Source organism: Eleutherodactylus coqui, chromosome 4 (genome assembly GCF_035609145.1).
Source record: "Eleutherodactylus coqui strain aEleCoq1 chromosome 4, aEleCoq1.hap1, whole genome shotgun sequence".
In the NCBI taxonomy this organism is placed as follows: domain Eukaryota; kingdom Metazoa; phylum Chordata; class Amphibia; order Anura; family Eleutherodactylidae; genus Eleutherodactylus; species Eleutherodactylus coqui.
In genome coordinates, this window is record NC_089840.1 from 265,562,807 (window position 1) to 265,577,250 (window position 14,444).

Here is a 14,444-nt window from a genome sequence, read left to right on the forward strand (position 1 = left end):
TGTTGCAGAGCATTTGTCACTTAGCCTAATTTATTGGCAGATGCAGCAGAGTGGAGTTTGACATTTACCCCATTTTCTGGTAGGTTGGTCTGATGCAGTTAATGGTAATTTTGACAAATGTAGTAGAGCCGAAAATGTCAGTTCGCTAAATTAATGGTGAGTTTGTCAAGCGAGGGAAGTTAGTTAGTTAGCACAATGTATGGTAGGTTTGTTGCATGCAGTAGAGCTCGCTTTTGTCATCACCCCAATCTAAGGAGAATTTGTCAAAAGTGATCATTTTTAGTAGATGGGTCAAATATAGTAGAGCTGAGTATGTCAACAACGCATGGTAAGACATTGCCATCTTATAGTTTGGAATCTGACATGTAGCAGAGTCAAGTTTGTCATCTGTCACAACCCGCTATCACATGACGTATTGGGTTTTGCACAGGACGTAATTAGTCCATGCAGATATTTCTGCGTCACAATATCCCTATGAATTCCGCGCCTGTTAAAAACTTTGCGCATCTTTACTTCAAAACCGCGAGATTAAATTCCGCTGAGGAAAAGCGTTCTACTGCGGTATTAAAAACGTAATTTCTAACATAGAGGAATAGTAATTCTGTAATTTACGTTTGCGGGAAAAATTGCAAGAAGTTCCGTAGTCAAAAACACAACAAAATCTGCACTAATTGACAAAATCCGCATTTGCGCCGCAGACAATTCTGTCCCATGTGAGAGGTCCCTTATAGAAAGTTATCACAATGCACAAAAAGAACCAGTTCAGTGACAAACCCAGCTCTGCTACATCAGTATCAGCCATTTTCGACAACGACTGTACTAATTTGCAATTATTGGTCATTACGGCCGTATCTTTAACCTTCTCCGCCATTTATCGTCAAAAGACGGCTAAAAGGAGCCATCAGAAGCGAGCGGTCTGGCATTGCCTGTGCATGCTGCTGTCTTCCTGCTCGCTCCCCTCCCCTCGCTCTTCCTCCCTCCTTCCTCCTCTCTTTCTCGTCTTCCCCTCCTTTTTCAGACTTATGGCCCGGAAGAAAACCCAACCCTGCAGGAAGCAGAAAGTCCTCCTCTATCTGTCTGGATCCCCCCACCCCCTCCATCAGAAATCTGCCTCTCCCCCCTCCCCAGCCTGTGCAGAGGAGAGGGGGCGACCCCCCAAGAAGAGACCAAGAGAGGAGGCGCAAAGTGTCAGAGACAACAGGAGGGGAAGCAGGGTGAGGAGGGAGCAAAGGGGAGACGTAGAGACAGAAGTGACAGATACAGACAGATGTGTTCACATGCGGATAATTATAGACACACGTACATATATCAACACGCCAGGGCAGGTACACGCCGCACGGTGACAGCTAAACACACGCCGCACGGTGGCAAGGTGTGGGCACTGACGCCCGTACTCAGTGACAGCACTTCTAGAGCCACAAACATATAGCCATTACAGGTAGAAGGACGACTGACGGGGGGCAGCTGACGTGTCTGGCACTGACGGGTAAACGGGCAGACGGTACAAACACTGCCAAGGCGAGATGAAGGCACTCAGACGTCTGGCACAGGCAGACACTGGCAGACTGAAATGTACTGAAAATGTGACGGCGGGCACTGACAGTGTGGCACCGGCAGACAATGAGAACACGGAGCAGGCGCATAAGGGCGGACAATACGGCGCAGACACGTACGGAGACTGCCAGGCTATGGGTAGTCCGGAAAAGTGGGCGACAGCAAAGTAATGGAGATGGTAACGATAGGGCAGACGGGCAGCGAAATGTACAGCGGGACAAGCAGGGGAGGTTTTGCATGTATGTGGGGTTAAGTTGGCTGGCAAGTTGCTGTAATGGGTCTTGGTTTGACGGGGCAAGCGGGCAGGCAGGTGTTGGGATTGTGGAGTAGGCAAGCTAGTGGGTGCTTTGGTCTGAAGGGCAGGAAAGCAAGCAGTTGCTGGTATAGTGAGACAAGCAGGAATTGTTGCATGCATAGTAGCGCAGATAGGCAAGCAGGAAGGCAGGCAAACTAGGTTTGTGTTTAAGGGGGCAAGTTAGTGTCGGATATGTGGAGTTGGCAGGGGAGCAGAAGATAGGAATGTGAGGAAGGCAGGAAAGCAGGTGCTAGTAATGTGTAAGCAAGCAAGTGGGTAATGAAGGGCAGGCAAGGAAGCTGTTGCTGGTATAGTAACACAGGCAGGCAATGTGTTGTATGCACAGTGGTGCAGGTGGGCAAGCAGGGGATGGGGAGGCGGTAAGGCAGGCAAACTAGGTCTGCGTTTAATAAGGCAAGCAAAAACTGGTGATGTGTTGCTCGCAGGGGAGCAAGCAGCTACTGGCAATGTGGTATTGGCAAGCGAGCAAGTGCTTTGTAATGTAGGGCAGGCAAGCAAGCAGTTGCTGGTGTAATGAGACAAGCAGGGGAGTTGTTGCATGTAGTGTGCTATAGGTAGGTAAGCAGGGGAAGCGGGAAGTCATGCGAACTGGGTCTGTGTTTAATGGGGCAAGCAAATGTTGGTTATGTGAGATTGGTAGGGGTGCAGAATATAGGAATGCAAGGAAGACAGGCAAGCAGATGTTAGGAATGTGATATAAGCAAGCAAGTGCTTGGCAAGGAGGAACAGACAAGCAAGCAATTGCTGATATAGTACGACAGGCAACGGACGTGTTGCGTGTATAGTGGTGCAGGTGGGCAAGCAAGTGCTGGTATAGAAGAACAATCAGTAAAGTTCTTTTTTGCACGAGGTTGGTAAGCAGGCAAGTTGAGGGGAGGCAGGCAAGGTAATGGGTCTTGGTTTAATGGGACAGGCAGGCAAGTGCTGGTCATGTGGGGTTAGGAAGGGAGCAGGAGCTGGGAGCGTAAGGAAGAAAGACAAGCAGGTGCTGGGGAGTCAGAAAGGTGGGCAACCTGGGTCTGTATTTAATGGGGCAAGCAAGTACTGTTGTGGTTTGGCAGGGAAGCAGAGGGTGCGAATGTTAGGAAAATGGGTCTGTGTTTAATGGGCGAGCAGGCAAGCAAGTGTCGGTGATATTGGGTTGGCAGGAGAGCAGAACATGGGAACTCAAGAAAAATGGGCAAGCAGGTGTTGGCAAAGTAGTATAGGCAAGCTAGGGGGTGCTAGGTATTGAAGGACAGACAAGCAGTTACTGGTGTAGTGAGACAATCAGGTAGGTTGTTCCATGTATAATAATGCAAGCAGGGGAGGCAGAAAGGTAGGTACACTGGGTCAGCATTTAATGGGGCAAGCAAGTACTATTGTGGTTTGGCAGGGAAGCAGAGGCTGCGAATGTTAGGAAGATGGGCAAGCAGATGCTGGTAATGTGCTATTGGCAAGCAAGTGGGTACTGAAGGGCAGGCAAATAAGTAGTTGCTGGCATAATGAAACAAACTTGAGTTGTTGCATGTATAGTGGTGCAGGTAGGCAAGCAAACTGGGTCTGTGTTTAATGGGGCAGGCAAGTACTGCTGGTGTGGGGTTGGCAGGGGAGCAGAAGATAGGATGCATGAAGGAAAGACAAGATGCTGCTGGTAAGGCATTATAGGCAAGCAAGTGCTTGGTACTGAAGGGCAGGCAAGCAAGCAGTTACCGATATAGTGAAACAGGCAAGGGAGTTGTTGCATATAGAGTAGTGCTGGTAGGTGGAAAGGCAAGCAAACTGGGTCTGTGCTTAATGGGCGAGCAGGCAAGCAAGTGTCGGTGATGTTGGGTTGGCAGGGGAGCAGAAGATGGGAACTTAAGAAAGACGGGCAAGCAGGTGTTGGTAAAGTGGTATAAGCAAGCTAGGGGTGCTTAGTAATGAAGGACAGACAAGCAGTTACTGGTATAGTGAGACAATCAGAAAAGTTGTATGTATAAAAGGGCAAGCAGGGGCTGGGGAGGCGGGAAGGGAGGCAAACTGGGTCTGTGTTTACTGGGGCAAGCATTTTGGGTAAGGCAGGGGAGCAGAAGATGAGAATGCAAGAAAGGTAAGCGAGTACTATCAATGTGATGTAGACAAGCAATCAGCTGTTGGTTACATGGTGCAGGCAAGCAAGCAACTGCTGGCATAAAGTGTGAGGAAGGTGAGTGAGTTCTAATGATGTGGGGCTGGCTGGTGAGCAGATCCGGCTAATGCCGTCTGGTTCTGCTTGTGTAATCTAGTTGGGTAGACAGTTACCGGTTTAATAGGCAGGTAAGTTCTTGCTTGTATAGCAGGATTGGAAGCCAGGCAGGTGCTGGTAATGAAGGTGAGCCTGGTAAGCAGTATATGGGGGCAGGCAAATATCAGTTGGCCTACTTAAGCATGTAAGTAGATGCTGGTCTGCCAGGATGGGCAGGTAGGAAGGCAGACAGGCCGTGTGCCAGTAATACATGTCAGAAAAGTAAGACATTTCAATGTGGGGCAGGAAGACAGCTGGGTACAGAAATGTGGGGCAAAAGGGCTGGTAGGTGCTAATATAGTAGTAGTCAGATGGCATTGTCGGGCAGGGAGCTCAGGGAGTTTATAATGGAGGCACATAGAAAATGACCCAAAATGAAAATGTGGGGTAATCTAACAGAGGGGCTGTAATATATGGGTGGCATTTACTTTATTTGCCTCCATAAAAGGAACTTGTCACCCAGAAAAACTCTCTTTAAATGAGGTAATCGCTACAATATTCACAGAGGGAGTATATAACAACCTCCTCAATGGAGCTATGAAAGAGCGCTGGTGCCGCTTGTCCACTCTTTATCATCAGTACCCCATGACTAGATACAATGTAACAACACATACAGACAGGTGACTAAATACAACATAACACACAGACACATGACTAGATACAATGTAACAACACATATAGACAGGTGACTAGATACAACATAACACACAGACACATGACTAGATACAATGTAACAACACATACAGACAGGTGACTAGATACAATATAACACACTGACACATGACTAGATACAATGTAACAACACATACAGACAGGCGACGAGATACAACATAACACACAGACACATGACTAGATGATACAATGTAACAACACATACAGACAGGTGACTAGATACAACATAACACACAGACACATGACTAGATTCAATGTAACAACACATACAGACAGGTGACTAGATACAACATAACACACTGACACATGACTAGATGATACAATGTAACAACACATACAGACAGGTGACTAGATACAACATAACACACAGACACATGACTAGATACAATGTAACAACACATACAGACAGTTGACTAGAGACAACATAATAGACAGATGGGCAGGTGAGTAGATACAATGTAACAACACAGACAGACAGATACAATGTGACAACAAACATACAACTGAACAACACAGACACACCGATGACTTGATACAATGTGACAGGCAGATGAACAAACTCCTAGATATGATGTGACAATGTGAAAACACATAGACAGACTGACTCGCTGATAAGGGTGACTACCCACTAGCGTTTTTTTTCCCTGCAAAATTCGCAGCATTTTTTTTCTGCAGGGGTCTATGGGACTTGTAATGTTAAAATCGCGATCGCGCAAAATCGCAATTTACCGCGAAATCGCGATTTTGCGCGATCGCGATTTTAACATTACACGTCCCATAGACCCCTGAAGAAAAGAAAACGCTGCGAATTTCGCAGGGAAAAAAACTGTAGTGGGTAGTCACCCTAAAATATGACCGCACGGACAGACAGACTTGTGGATACAACATAACAGAACAGAGACTGACAGATGTGTAGATACAATGTTGCAGTTTCAGACACAATGACAATGACTGACAAGTATTGATGGAATGTGACATTGTATCTATTGAGTCTGTGTTAATGCTACTAATATGCACTGTAAGGGCGCCTACCCACTTGCGATTTTTTTTCCTTTGCGTTTTGTGTTTTTTCTGAAGAGCAATTAGGATAGAATGTGTTCCTGTCCACTTGCGTTTTTTTTTTTCGGTCCGTTCCAATTTTTAACATAGGAACTGTCAGTTGCATATGTGTCCTTATTTTTCTCTTAATGCACCCATGAATGTCAATGGAATTTAACGGAAAAGGCGCGAAAATGCCGCGAAAAACGCGCGGAAAACGCGCCAAAAACGCACGAAAATCGCAAACGCCAGTGGGTAGGCGCCCTTACCCGGGTAGTTGGCAAAGCCGGACTCTGCCTGTAGACTGTATTAGTAAACTGGGGGATTTTGTCTGGCCCCTGTTTGTTTTAAGGGTATGTTAAAATAATCCAGTGGTAGCTTAAAGTGAACCTGCACCTTTTACTATCATGTTGTTTGTAGGTCCAACATTCTCTTATGACTAATTCATTGGTACATCCATATAATGGTCTGTTGTCCTGATCCAGTATGAACAATCAGGTCCTGTCGTGTGAGATCTATGTGCCATGTAGCGGATAGTCACATAGGGACAGTAATGAGTGTTCTGTGTGATGACAACATGGGGGATTGGGCTACAACTTTGCAAAAACTGGTGCTTATGGAAAATCATTCTCAAACCGAACAGAGATCTCTGTGAGGTCACAATACAACCGCCTGCGATCTGTTGTAAGAAATCTCAGTTGCTGATTGGCATCCATATTGTTAAAGGATGCAGACCCGATATCCAATGTCTTTAATGTGTTATATAGCAATGAAGAGGAATGACTGCCACCGTGATGATTTGTCCAACTTTACTGCCAGTCCATATTTCAGCTGCATTGTACATAGGGGGCAGTATAATAATAATTATATTCGTGTACATAGGAGCCATAATATAATACCTATATTATTGTACATAGGAGGCAGTATTATAGTAGTTATACTCTTGTACATAGAGGGCAGTATTATAGTAGTTATATTCTTGTACATAGGGGGCAGTATTATAGTAGTTATACTCTTGTACATAGGGGGCAGTATTATAGTAGTTATATTCTTGTACATAGGAGACAGTATTATAGTAGTTATATTCTTGTACATAGGGGGCAGTATAATAATAATTATATTCGTGTACATAGGAGCCATAATATAATACCTATATTATTGTACATAGGGGGCAGTATTATAGTAGTTATATTCTTGTACATAGGAGACAGTATTATAGTAGTTATATTCTTGTACATAGGGAGCAGTATTATAGTAGTTATATTCTTGTACATAGGAGACAGTATTATAGTAGTTATACTCTTGTACATAGGGGGCAGTATTATAGTAGTTATATTCTTGTACATAGGGGCAGTACTATAGTAGTTATATTCTTGTACATAGGGGCAGTATTATAGTAGTTATATTCTTGTACATAGGGGGCAGTATTATAGTAGTTATATTCTTGTACATAGGGGGCAGTATTATAGTAATTATATTCTTGTACATAGAGGGCAGTATTATAGTAGTTATATTCTTGTACATAGTGGGCAGTATTATAGTAGTTATATTCTTGTACATAGGGGGCAATATTATAGTAGTTATATACTTGTACATAGGAGGCAGTATTATAGTAGGTATATTCTTGTACATGGGAGCAGTATTATAGTAGTTATATTCTTGTACATAGGGGGCAGTATTATAGTAGTTATATTCTTGTACATAGGAGGCAGTATTATAGTAATTATATTCTTGTACATAGGAGCAGTATTATAGTAGTTATATTCTTGTACATAGGAAGCAGTATAATAGTAGTTATATTCTTGTACATAGAGGGCATTATTATAGTAGTTATATTCTTGTACATAGGGGGCAGTATTATAGTAGTTATATTCTTGTACATAGGAGGTAGTATTATAGTAGTTATATTCTTGTACATAGGGGGCAGTATTATAGTAGTTATATTCTTGTACATAGAGGGCAGTATTATAGTAGTTATATTCTTGTACATAGGAAGCAGTATAATAGTAGTTATATTCTTGTACATAGAGGGCATTATTATAGTAGTTATATTCTTGTACATAGGAGGCAGTATTATAGTAGTTATATTCTTGTACATAGGAGGCAGTATTATAGTAGTTATATTCTTGTACATAGGAGCAGTATTATAGTAGTTATATTCTTGTACATAGGAGGCAGTATTATAGTAGTTATATTCTTGTACATAGGAGGCAGTATTATAGTAGTTATATTCTTGTACATAGGAGGCAGTATTATAGTAGTTATATTCTTGTACATAGGAGGCAGTATTATAGTAGTTATATTCTTGTACATAGGAAGCAGTATAATAGTAGTTATATTCTTGTACATAGGAGGCAGTATTATAGTAGTTATATTCTTGTACATAGGAGGCAGTATTATAGTAGTTATATTCTTGTACATAGGAGGCAGTATTATAGTAGTTATATTCTTGTACATAGGAGGCAGTATTATAGTAGTTATATTCTTGTACATAGGAAGCAGTATAATAGTAGTTATATTCTTGTACATAGGAGGCAGTATTATAGTAGTTATATTCTTGTACATAGGAGGCAGTATTATAGTAGTTATATTCTTGTACATAGGAGCAGTATTATAGTAGTTATATTCTTGTACATAGGGGGCAGTATTATAGTAGATATATTCTTGTACATAGGGGGCAGTATTATAGTAGTTATATTCTTGTACATAGGAGCAATATTATAGTAGTTATATTCTTGTACACAGGATGAGTATTATAGTAGTTATATTCTTGTACATAGAGGACAGTATTATAGTAGTTATATTCTTGTACATAGGAGGCAGTATTATAGTAGTTATATTCTTGTACATAGGAGGCAGTATTATAGTAGTTATATTCTTGTACATAGGGAGCAGTATTATAGTAGTTATATTCTTGTACATAGGAGGCAGTATTATAGTAGTTATATTCTTGTACATAGGAGCAGTATTATAGTAGTTATATTCTTGTACATAGGGGGCAGTATTATAGCAGTTATATTCTTGTACATAGGAGGCAGTATTATAGTAGTTATATTCTTGTACATAGGGAGCAGTATTATAATTGTTATATTCTTGTACATAGAGGACAGTATTATAGTAGTTATATTCTTGTACATAGGGGGCAGTATTATAGTAGTTATATTCTTGTACATAGGAGGCAGTATTATAGTAGTTATATTCTTGTACATAGGGGGAAGTATTATAGTAGTTATATTCTTGTACATAGGAGCAGTATTATAGTAGTTATATTCTTGTATATAGGAGCAGTATTATAGTAGTTATATTCTTGAGCCTCGTGTGGTGCAGAGTGTAAGCTCTCACCTACGACCTGAGGTTTGCAAGTTCGATCCCCGCGTGAGTCTGACTCAGCCTTCCATCCTTCCGAGGTCGGTAAAATGAGAACCCAGCTTGGTGGGGGGTAATAAGTAATAATTACCTGAAAGCGCTGCGGAATAAGTTGGCGCTATACAAATACCAAGATTTATTTATTTATTTGTACATAGGGGCAGTATTATAATAGTTATATTCTTGTACATAGAGGACAGTATTATAGTACTTATATTCTTGTACATAGGAAGCAGTATCATAGTAGTAGTACATAGGAGGCAGTATTATAGTAGTTATATTCTTGTACATAGGAGCAGTATTATAGTAGTTACATTCTTGTACATAGAGGGCAGTATTATAGTAGTTATATTCTTGTACATAGGGGGTAGTATTATAGTTGTTATATTCTTGTACATAGAGGACAGTATTATAGTAGTTATATTCTTGTACATAGGGGCAGTATTATAGTAGTTATATTCTTGTACATAGTGAGCAGTATTACAGTAGTTATATTCTTGTACATAGGAGGCAGTATTATAGTAGTTATATTCTTGTACATAGGGGGCAGTATTATAGTAGTTATATTCTTGTACATAGGAGCAGTATTATAGTAGTTATATTCTTGTATATAGGAGCAGTATTATAGTAGTTACATTCTTGTACATAGGGGCAGTATTATAATAGTTATATTCTTGTACATAGAGGGCAGTATTATAGTAGTTATATTCTTGTACATAGTGGGTAGTATTATAGTAGTTATATTCTTGTACATAGGAGCAGTATTATAGTAGTTATATTCTTGTACATAGGAGGCAGTATTATAGTAGTTATATTCTTGTACATAGAGGGCAGTATTATAGTAGTTATATTCTTGTACATAGGGGGCAGCATTATAGTAGTTATATTCTAGTACATAGGGGGCAAAATTTACTAGTTATATTCTTATACATAAGGGGCCGATATTATAGTAGTTATATTCTTGTACATAGAGGACAGTATTATAGTAGTTATATTCTTGTACATAGGGGTCAGTATTATAGTAGTTATATTCTTGTACATAGGGGGCAGTATTATAGTAGTTATATTCTTGTACATAGGAGGTAGTATTATAGTAGTTACATTCTTGTACATAGGAGGCAGTATTATAGTAGTTGTATTCTTGTACATAGGGAGCAGTATTATAGTAGTTATATTCTTGTACATAGAGGGCAGTATTATAGTAGTTATATTCTTGTACATAGGGGCACTATTATAGTAGCTATATTCTTCTACATGGGGGCCGATATTATAGTAGTTATATTCTTATACATAGAGGGCAGTATTATAGTAGTTATATTCTTCTACATGGGGGCAGTATTATTGTAGTTATAGTCTTGTACATAGGGGGCAGTATTATAGTAGTTATATTCTTGTACATAGGGAGCAGTATTATAGTAGTTATATTCTTGTACATAAGGGGGCAGTATTATAGTAGTTATATTCTTGTACATAGGGGGCAGTATTATAGTGGTTATATTCTTGTACATAGGGGGCAGTATTATAGTGGTTATATTCTTGTACATAGAGGGCAGTATTATAGTAGGTATATTCTTGTTCATAGGGGCAGGATTATAGTAGTTATATTCTTGTAGATAGTGGGAGGTATTATAGTAGTTATATTGTTATACATATTAGCAGTATTATACAGAGTGGTCCAAAGGTACACAGACACTCGAATAAATAGAAAACGCTGGTGGTTGGGAATGCCATTCTGTGTGTGGCATGTTGCTAAGGGGAAAATATCCAACATGGCAGCCATTTTTAAGGCTGCCATCTTGGAACCAAGTCGATATTTTCAAAAGGGAAAGTAATGCATGTGACTTATGTATCTGACAGAGAATTTGATGAGGAATTCAAATCTGTCATGTGTCCTTATCCTTGCTAAAACTAGCATGGAATACAACGACGATCCACATTGGGATATGCTCAATGTGCTCTTCATTGTTTCGAATATTCAAGGCTATCCTTTTCTCCCTTTGACGATACACTGAGAACAATACCTCAGCAGAAACGTCCTGTTCACCAACCATCTACGAGGAATCCGTCCAGAGTGGATTGTATCCGACCAGCAGTGAACGTTTTGCTTGTTCAACTGCCCGTTCATGTTTGCTCCATCACTGAACAGCACCGTCTCTGTGAAATGTGGGTCACATTGCAATTGCTGTGACACCCATTCCACAAATTCAACATGGTGATTGGGATTGTCCTCCATGAGATGATGCAGCAACTAGATCTTCTATGGGTGCCATTTGTGTGTAGTCAGTATCTGCTCGATGGTGGTTTGACTCACCTCGCTCTCCTGTGACAGACGCCGGGTGCTACAATGTGGGCTCTTGCAGAAGGACGACAGGACGGCCATTGTTGTTGCTTCGTCTGTGGCAGTTTTGTTACATCCACTTTTTGGCAGTTCCAACACAGAACCTGTTTGGAGAAATTTTCTCAAGCAATTTGCCAACTCTGCCATGGTGGATGGCTGGTCTGTTAGGGTGCCAACCATTGATGTCCACTCTAATGACTCGGGTTCTGTGCTCTCCTGGAGTTCAGCACAATCTCGGTCTTCTCCTCAAGCATTAATCTCGCAGCCGTATCTGTATCTCAAACAAAGAGAAAGTTGCTTACTTTGGCAGGAATAAAGACACATGACATTTAAGCAGAGATTTGAAATATTGACTTGGTTCCAAGATGGCGGCTTTCAAAATGGCCACCTTCCCCTCAACAACATGCCACACACAGGATGGCGTTCCCAACCACCGCTTAATTTTTTTTCAGGTGTTTCCATACCTTTGGACCACCCTGAAGTAGTTATATTCTTGTGCATAGGCAACGTTCTGTGTAGGTGCCTATGGTTCTCAGCTGCAGACGATGGGTTTTATGATTGAGGCCTCGGTCACAAGGGGCGTTTTTTCGCGCGATTTGCGGATCGCATGACGGAGCGCAGGGAACAATCATAGGCAGCTCTCAGCTGTCATTCAATAGCTGAGAGCTGCCTCTAATTGGTCCCTGCGCTCAGCCAATCAGAGGCAGCACTCACTCACCCATTCATGAATTCATGAATGGGTGAGTGAGAGCTGCCTCTGATTGGTGAGGGCTGTGACCAATCAGAGGCAGCCCATTCAACAGCCGGGGATTTTAAATCCCCGCCTGCTGAATACCACACAGAGCAGTTCAGGAGAACTGCCGGCTGGATGCAGCAGAACTCTGGCTGCAGGAAAAAGGCGAGAATAATTTTTTTTTTTTATACATTTTAGGATGGTTTTCAGGGAAGGGCTTATATTTTTAAGCCCTTCCCGAAAATTCATCCCGCGCTCGCCAGCAGCCTATTGCTTTCAATGGAGCCGGCTGTATTGCCGGCTCCATTGAATTCAATGGGCGAACTTCGTTCTTCTCTGCCACAGCTGTTTTCACTAGAGTGGCCCTATAGGGTATGCTTACACGTAGAAGAAATGCTGCACAATTTCCACAGCAGAAAATTCCACTGCAAATTCCGCAATATTTCCATAATCTAAAACAGAATCAAAACGCACAGCAATGGTGCAGATATTGACTTGAAATCAGCTGAATATCTGCAGATGATTTCAGAAGATACAGTGCTCCTCTCACCTCCAAAGACTTCCCGCTGTCAGCGATCCACAGTGCCCAGCAGCCTATAGTGAGTGCCACTGCCACATCACCTGACCAGCGGTGCAGCGCCCACTACAAGCCAGCGGTCGAAGAGCTGCAAAGACTTCGGAGGTGAGGGGAGCGGCGCATCTTCTGAAGTCAGAAGTATGGCTGTCCAGCTAATTTTGACTCTGTTGTAGATGCGGAAACGCTGCGGAATTTGCCGCTGCGGAAATTCTGCAGCATTTCCGCCTTGTGTAAACATACCCTTAACCCTTTCCAATCCAATTTTGGATTAAGGGTTTCCTTTTTTGCTGTTATACACCGGTGTCATCTGCTGGCTAAAGCCAGTGTGTGTGCGCCAGAGAGGCTCCGACAGCAGAGTGGCTGGCAATAGACGGTAAGAATACCCTGTCGGAAGTCTTCTGATATTGGAGCTGTACAAGCTTCAATTAGAATGTAGGAAGACGTCAGACAGTGGATTGGAAAGGGTTAAACAGCTTTCCCAAGTTTCGGAATAACAAATCACCATGTATACGCAACTGCAACTATTGCATAAATAGGTTGATTTGCCATTTAGGGCTGTAACAAAGCTGGGTGACAGTCCTGTAGGAGTGGGTACTGGTTGTCACGCAGCTTTCCCAGATAGAAGTATAGCCGTGGCACCTGAGGCATACGACCTGCACAGTCTTGTATGGCAGTAGTATTTAGACTATTGCATTGCACTGTTTTTGGTATTGAATGGGCGCTGTATGGTGGTATTTACTTAGCTAATGTGTGGCACTGGTACTTAGGCCCCACCCAGTATGTTATTTCTGCGTGTATGGTGGTAATGGCAGCATATAGTATTGTAACTGTATGGCGTGTTATTTGGACAATATATGGCACTATTTTTGATGGCACTTAAAAACAAAATTATATACTCCCCTCTTTCGCTCCCCTTGGCTGTTCCAGCTGCCTTTCTGCCGGTCTCGGCTCACCTCCTGGGAACTGGCCTTGTGCGATGACATTCGTACTGCTGAAGCCAGTGATTGGCCACATCAGTCACATGCTCAGAGCATGTGATTGTGCTTCCCAGAAGCTGCTGATTGTTGGGGGGAGCAAAAAAAGTGAGTAGAGTTAATTTTTGAACTTTAATGCATAGTTGATTGGATGCCACAGATTGAAACGGGTGACTAGGCAAGAGGGCATGAAACTTGAAGTCTCCCAGGAAGTCTGGGTGACCCGACATGCCTTCACTTATAATTAGGCACTTTATGACTATCCACTAGGGTAAGGCATCAGCAGAAGTTCCCAGACAGGGGACCACCCAACTTTAAGGGGTTGTCCAAGACCATTGTTAATTTATTGCATTTTCTACACTTCAAAAAATTTTTAAAGCAAGTTCTGCATCACCAGTTCTATCCCCCTCACCGTTTTTACATGGCTGTGGCGGTGATGTGCCCGTATACCCACATGACCACTGCAGCCAGTCACCAGCTTCAGCAGACTACATCAACATCTAGAGAGGATAATCTCAAGTACTTTTTTGTACGAATGGTAAATGAGAGGACTGTAAAATCTTATGATATATATCCACTACATGGACAAAAGTATGTGCACCCCCTTCTTATTAGCAGGCTGCAGTGACTT

General features: G+C 42.0%; 1 protein-coding gene across 3 annotated transcripts in view; it reads left to right on the top strand.

Moving 5' to 3' along the window:
• The first annotated feature begins 1,061 nt into the window (after positions 1 to 1,061).
• Positions 1,062 to 14,444, top strand: part of FOXJ2 (forkhead box J2) — a 31,640-nt gene continuing 18,257 nt past the window's right edge. For all 3 annotated transcript variants that reach the window (XM_066601229.1, XM_066601231.1, XM_066601230.1), the window contains exon 1: positions 1,062 to 1,214. The gene's annotated coding sequence lies outside the window, so the exon portion shown is untranslated. The remainder of the gene's footprint in view (positions 1,215 to 14,444) is intronic.